A 7219-nucleotide genomic window follows, 5' to 3' on the forward strand; every position below is an offset into this window, starting at 1 on the left:
GCATTTGACAAAATTCAACATCTCTTCATAATAAAGACTCTCAGTAAATTAGGTGTAGAAGACAAGTATCTCAAGATAATAAAAGCCATATATGACAAACCCATTGCCAATATCATCCTGAAAAGCTCTCAGCTTTTCCCTTAAGAACAGGAGCAAGACAAGGATGCCCACTTTTACCAATCCTAATTAACACAGTATGTGAAGTAGTAGCCAGAGCAATAAGGTAGGAGAAAAATAAAGGCATCCTGTGGAAATAAATAAGAAGTCAAGCTGTCCCTGTTGGTAGATGATCTGATCCCATAAATAGAAAAATCTAAAGACTATCAAAAAACTTTTACAGCTTATAAACAATTTCAGAAATGCTGCTGGATACAAATTCAACACACAAAAATCAGTAGTGTCTGTAAACTCTGATAATAAACTAGCAGAAAAAGAAATCAAGCCCATTTACATTAATCACCAAAAAAATACAATACCTAGGAATCAGTTTAACCAAGGAGGTAAAAGATCTCTACAACAAGTCTTACAAATCACTGCTGAAAGAAATTAAAGAGGATACAAAAAGATGGAAAGACATTTCATGTTCTTGGATTGGAAGAATAAACATTGTGAGAATGTGTATACACTTCCAAAGCTATCTATCAGTTCAATGCTATCCCCATCAAAATACTATTGACATTCTTCACAGAAATAGAAAAAACAAAAACAAAAACCTAACATTCAGTGGCCTTTTTTTTTTTTTTGAGACCGGCCGCACTGCACTCAGCCAGTGAGTGATGACCGGCCATCCCCATATAGGATCCGAACCCATGGCGGGAGTGCTGCTGTGCTCCCAGCGCCGCACTCTCCTGAGTGCGCCATGGGCTCAGCCCAAACAACCTAACATTCATATGGAATAACAAAAGGACCCTAAATAGCCAAAGCAATACTCAGAAAAAAAAAAAAAAAGAAAAGAAAAAGCCAGAAGCATAATGCTACCTGACTTCAAATTACACTACAAAGCTATAGAAACCAAAACAGCACAGTACGGGTATAGAAACAGACACTCAGACCAAAGAGACAGAATAAGGAATCCAGAAATCAACCCACAAACTTACAGCCATCTAATCTTCAACAAAGGCATCAAGAACATACAGTGGGGAAAAGACTGCCACTTCAGTAAATGGTGCTTAGAAAACTGGATACCCATATGTAGAAGAATGAAACTAGACCTGTATCTCTTGCCATGTGCTAAAATCAACTCAAAATGGATAAAGACTTGGATATAAGACCTGAAATTATACAACTCTTAAAAGAAAACATAGGGGAAACACTTCAGGAAGTAGGACTGGGCAAAGACTTTATGAATAAGACCCCAAAAGCACAGGCAGCAAAAGGAAAAATAAACAAATGGGATTATTTCAAACTAAACAGCTTCTACACAGCAAAAGAAACAGTTAACAGTGTGAAAAACAAGCAACAGAGTGGGAAAAAATATTTGTAAACAAGGCATCTGACAAAGGATTAATATTTAGAATGTACAAGGAACTCAAACAACTTAGTAAAAAAAACAAATAATCCAATTAAAATATGGGCAAAGAAGCTGAATAGGCATTTCACAAATGATGATATACTATGGCCAACAGACACAGGAAAAAATGCACACCATCACTAAGCATCAGGGAAATGCAAATCAAAACCACATTGAGATATCATCTCATGCCAGTTAGACTGGCTGGTATCAAAAAGAGAATAACAAATGCTGGCAAAGATGCAGAGAAAGGGGAATACTCCTACACTGTTGGTGGGGCTGTAAATTAGTGCAACCATTATGGAAAATGGTATGGAGTTTCCTTGAATAACTACAGATAGAACTACGAGGATCCACTTCTGGGTATACACTCAAAGGAATGGAAATCATCATGTCATGCACTCCCATGTTTATCACAGTTCTGTTTACAATAGCCAGTTGTTGGAACCAACCTAAATGCCCATCAATGGATAACTGGATGAGGAAAATTTGGTATATATATATGATGGAATACTACTATGCCATAAAAAAGAGTGAAATTCTGCCATTCACAGCAACATGGATGAACTTAGAGAAAATTATGTTAAGTGGAATAAGACAGGCATAGAAAGAAAAATACCACATGTTCTCACTCATAAATGGGAGCTAAAAAACCAAACAAGCAGAAAAAGAAAGAAAGATACAACAATCACAACAATTTGTTGATCTTTCAAAAGCAGAGAATGGAGCTGAGGTTACCAGAGGTCGGAAAGAGGGGATTGGAGGGAGATTTAGTGAGAAATTGGTAACAGGCCACAGAAAATGATTACATAATCTAAAGATAAATACAGAAATTATCCTGATCTGAGCATCACTTATTGCACACAGGTACTGATATTCAATGCTGTACCTCACAGATATGTACAATCAATCATGTTTCTATAATAAAATACATATATCTTCAATATTAGAAGAAAAGACAAAATATGAATTTCTTTCACTCTAGCAGAGCTTTCGACAATTTATTTTTTCCATGGAGATAAGGAAGATGTACAGAAATCTATCAATAATATCTAATTATAATAAAGCAATAATAAAAACTACAACTTTGTAATACATAAGCAGGAGAGCGAGAAAGAAGGCAGAAAGCAAGGAGCATAGAAAAAGAAAACAATTAAGAAGACTGCCTAATGGAGTTTGGATGTGTCGTCCCCTCCAAAACTCATGTGGAAATTTGATCTCCAATGTGGCAGTGTTGGAAACCGATTGAGTCATGGGGACGGATCCCTCATGAATGGATTAATGCTCTCCCTGGGGGAGGGGGGATTAATGAGTGAGTTCTCACTCTATTAGTTCCCTTGAGAACTCGTTGCTTAAAAAGACCCTGGCACCTTCTCTCTCTCTTGCTTCCTCTCTCATCATGTGATCTGCTTGAACCCACCAGCTGCTGCCACTTTCCACCACGAACAGCAGCAGCCTGAGGCCCATGCCAGATGCAGCTGTCCCAGAATCGTAAGCCAAATAAACCTCTTTTCCTTATAAACTACCCAGTCTCAGGTATTTCTGTTATAGCAACACAAAACGGACTAAAACACTGCCTAACATAAAAACAAAAATAAAATAACAACAGGAAAAACATTTAGCTCAAATGAGTGACTTTCCCAAAGCCATGCAGTTATTAAGTAACAAAGCCAGAATGAAAGACAAATTCTGAAAACAACAACAACAAACAACAACAATAATTCTGTTCTTCCAAACTCATTTCTATTTCCATGGCTCCAACTGTGTCTTGTTTGAATAGTCCTGGAAGAGGGTGTTCACTTCTGACCCAATTTTGTATTTGTCCCCAGCACCTTGTCCTTCACAACTACTCATGCAACATTTGTTTAGAGAGTGGAGGGAGAAATAAGCTACGTGGGTACATTTCAACAGGGCAGGCCAGCCACACAGTGTTCATTTTACTCACTAGGAAATTTTCCAAAGGTGCTTTCTGTTGCCTCAATCAAATTCAAATGCCTTTGCTTGACATCAGAAATGCTCAAAAGCTAACTTCAACTTACCAGCCCATGCTTACTCTCTCGGCCTTTTTACATTTTCTCCAGTCCAGCTATTCCTGGTCTAACCAAAACACCTTTCTTAACAACCTCTCTATGGCTTTCACTAGAAACTCTTTACCCTGCTTCTCTTCTGTCCTCCCTACCAGTCTTTCAATGCCTAGTTTCTTTTCTGTCTCTCCCATAAAGTTTTCTCTGAACAATTCTTAGCTATATTTCCATACACTTATACTGTATTTTACCTACATTATCAAGACCCTGTGGTCAGGGACAATACTCTAAACTGCTTTGTCCACAACTCCCCACCCCATAGGACCATTCCCAATACTTTGAACATAGTAAGAGTTTAGTACATATCTGTCCACAATTTAAGTTTTTATTCCATGTAAACAAGAATATTTGCCACTTGCCAATGGCAGCTTTCATATTGCTGGTTTTGATAGTATCTGAAGCCCAGATGTCCTGAATGCAATTAATTATAGTCCCTCCTTGCTTTCTATATTTTCTGTCCCATTACTGACACTGCTATTAATTCAACTGTACAAACTAAAAACCTCTTAGTCGATCCCTTATTATTTTTCCCTCCCACATTAAATTGGCTGCTAACTTTAACTCATTTTCCCACTGTCACACTGCCAATTAATGTACTCCTTTCCTTCTGTGCCCACTGCCAATGTCCTGGTTCCTGTCCTTGTGCCTCTCATTGCTAGCGAAGCAGCTGTCTGACTGATATTCCAGGTCCTCGCTCTGAAATCCTTCCTTCCTTCAGGAGTTAACCTGGGCAAGCGTCATTTCCCTTTTCCCAAACCATTAAGAATAAAGAATAAGCATCAATGGATTGGCAGCTTTCATATTGCTGGTTTTGATAGTATCTGAAGCCCAGATGTCCTGAATGCAATTAGTTATAGTCCCTCCTTGCTTTCTATATTTTCTGTCCCATTACTGACACCGCTATTAATTCAACTGTACAAACTAAAAACCTCTTAGTTGATCCCTTATTATTTTTCCCTCCCACATTAAATTGGCTGCTAACTTTAACTCATTTTCCCACTGTCACACTGCCAATTAATGTACTCCTTTCCTTCTGTGCCCACTGCCAATGTCCTGGTTCCTGTCCTTGTGCCTCTCATTGCTAGTGAAGCAGCTGTCTGACTGATATTCCAGGTCCTCGCTCTGAAATCCTTCCTTCCTTCAGGGGGTTAACGGAGTTAACCTGGGCAAGCGTCATTTCCCTTTCCCCAAACCATTAAGAATAAAGAATAAGCATCAATGGACGGCATTTTAAATCCTCTCCTAACACTTCTTCCTCACATTTTCCCATCCCTTCCAAACACACGGTGCTATGAACTTGCAGACATTCCAGTTTTCTTCATGCTGTTGTCTCAATTGGAAGTCCCTTCTGCTCGTCTCTGCTAAACTAAACTTGCCAGCCCCTGTCACACAGGAAACATATTAGATACTGTTATTATTATTATTAAAGGCTGAGTTCAAATGATTATTTTCTCTGTGAAGTTTGTCCTTATTCTCCTAATAAATATCAATGGGTCTGCTCGTCTCTGCTAAACTAAACTTGCCAGCCCCTGTCACACAGGAAACATATTAGATACTATTATTGTTATTATTAAAGGCTGAGTTCAAATGATTATTTTCTCTGTGAAGTTTGTCCTTATTCTCCTAATAAATATCAATGGGTTTTTTTTCTCTTTACGCTCTACTTCTGAGTCCCCATTACAAAGCTTAAATTTCTTATATTATAATGAGCTGTTTCCACATTTCTCTCTTCATACTTAGTTGTGAGGACTTTGAGAAGAGGGACTGTAACAAACTCATCTGCATATTCTCACAGTATTTAGCCCATAAATGGCACATAGGAATCGCTCCTTAATTGTTTACTGAATGCATGAAAGAATCAATGTTGCTCTTATCTAATTATGCTAAGGAATTGTTACACTAAGTGCTTTGTATTGTCCCACTTATTTCTTTTACAATATGTATACCCAGATAAAAACATTTAGAAAAATGGTTTATAAAGAAAAATACCAGTTTCTCACTCCTGATACATTGCCTTTTTCAACTCTTTTTAACTTCTTTTTAAGCACTGTATTTCTAAATAATATGTGTATGTTGAAATGTATTATTGTATTGATTGCAGACATTATCCACAGATTTGCAATTATACTTGGTAGATTAGTATTTAGCTCTGTTCAGAAGAGAAAGCCATGAGCGGAGGCCAAGCAACAGTTCTGTCTGCACAAAGCCAGTTGACTCTCAAAGGAATTGAGTCTGTAACTTAGCCTGTGTTAGCCCCTGACTCTGAACCCCTCAGCTAACTGACTTTTTAGCTTAACTGGCATGAACATTGGTTCTAGTCTTGAGGTTGTCTGTAGAGTCCACTGCAATACCTTGCTTTTCTATCAAGCTTTCAGTTGATGCCTGTGTTAAAACATTAGCCTAAGACTAATTTCTTATAGTTGCATTTATTAAATGCAATAATTTTGCATTAAAACCTTGGCAAATACTATATATAGTTATCCATGGACTTCCATGCATTCATTGGTATAGAGTTTTGAAAAATGCCAATGCCAATTCCATTTTGGAAGTTTATGGAAATACAGATAATGTAAACACAAAATCTGTAGAGCAAAGTTCTCTCTTTAAAACTTCTCAGCAAAAAAAAGTTAAAAAATAAAAAGAAAAATAATTCCAATTATATTGTAGCAATACAATTACCAGGCAAAATTATATATGTTTCAGAGCAATTCAGTACATCTCCAAGAAAAGGCTTGTAAAAGTAAGTTTTTGTTTATCTTTCGTCATCTGGACACATCTTCAAGCCTGAAGGGGAAATGGTGTCAAACATAAGCTGTGTTTGTCCTAGACATGTTCATTTAGTCAGAAGAGGTCAGTCAAAGGCTGTAAGATATCCGAATAGTTTTCTCCTATAAATTGGCCAAGAATGTACAACAAAGAGAAAGATAAGATGAAGAAAGCAAAACACACATGATCTAATTCTAGATGGTCTCTGTTTAGGAAGAACTAAACAAGTTTTAATTGTTAAAATACAGAGCCAGGTAATGCCTCGTATCACCACGTGATCAGATTATTAACAGTGGTGTTGTCATCCACAGCATCATTATTGTGTCTGAGCCATGTGTGTGAAGCTTCTGCATGACTCAGAATGATATCATCAGTGTGGGCCAGAGGGGTACTGGCAAAGACAAAGACTGAGTCCAGTAGGAAGTGCCAAAGAAAGTTAGCTTTTGAGTCAACATTAATCTCTATAGGATTTGAACCAGGGAAAGCCCGGAGTGTCTCCATGGCCAAAGCCAAACAAATCCAATTTTGAAGAGCATAAAATCTGTATTAAATAAAGGGAATTCTATGCAAATTTTGAATGGAGAAAAACAAAAGCAATGAAATCAGATAGTACTCCATCTCCTAACATATTTTCAGAAGTAAATTATAGGGTGAAGAGGTTTTTAGGTTTCTCCACTAGGTATGGTTTTAGAGTGTGATGTTTTTCATCTGGCATGTCTTTGTCTATAACTTTCTTTGTGGGCTGTTGAACTGAATAGAGGCAGACATTACTCAGAATGAGGATGGAGACTGTCTATTTTCTAGTAACAAAGCTTTATTTTAAATGTCTACTTTGCTCCCCAATTTTTTTTGTAATGAT

This window comes from Galeopterus variegatus, unplaced genomic scaffold (genome assembly GCF_000696425.1).
Source record: "Galeopterus variegatus unplaced genomic scaffold, G_variegatus-3.0.2 Scaffold1273, whole genome shotgun sequence".
Lineage (NCBI taxonomy): Eukaryota > Metazoa > Chordata > Mammalia > Dermoptera > Cynocephalidae > Galeopterus > Galeopterus variegatus.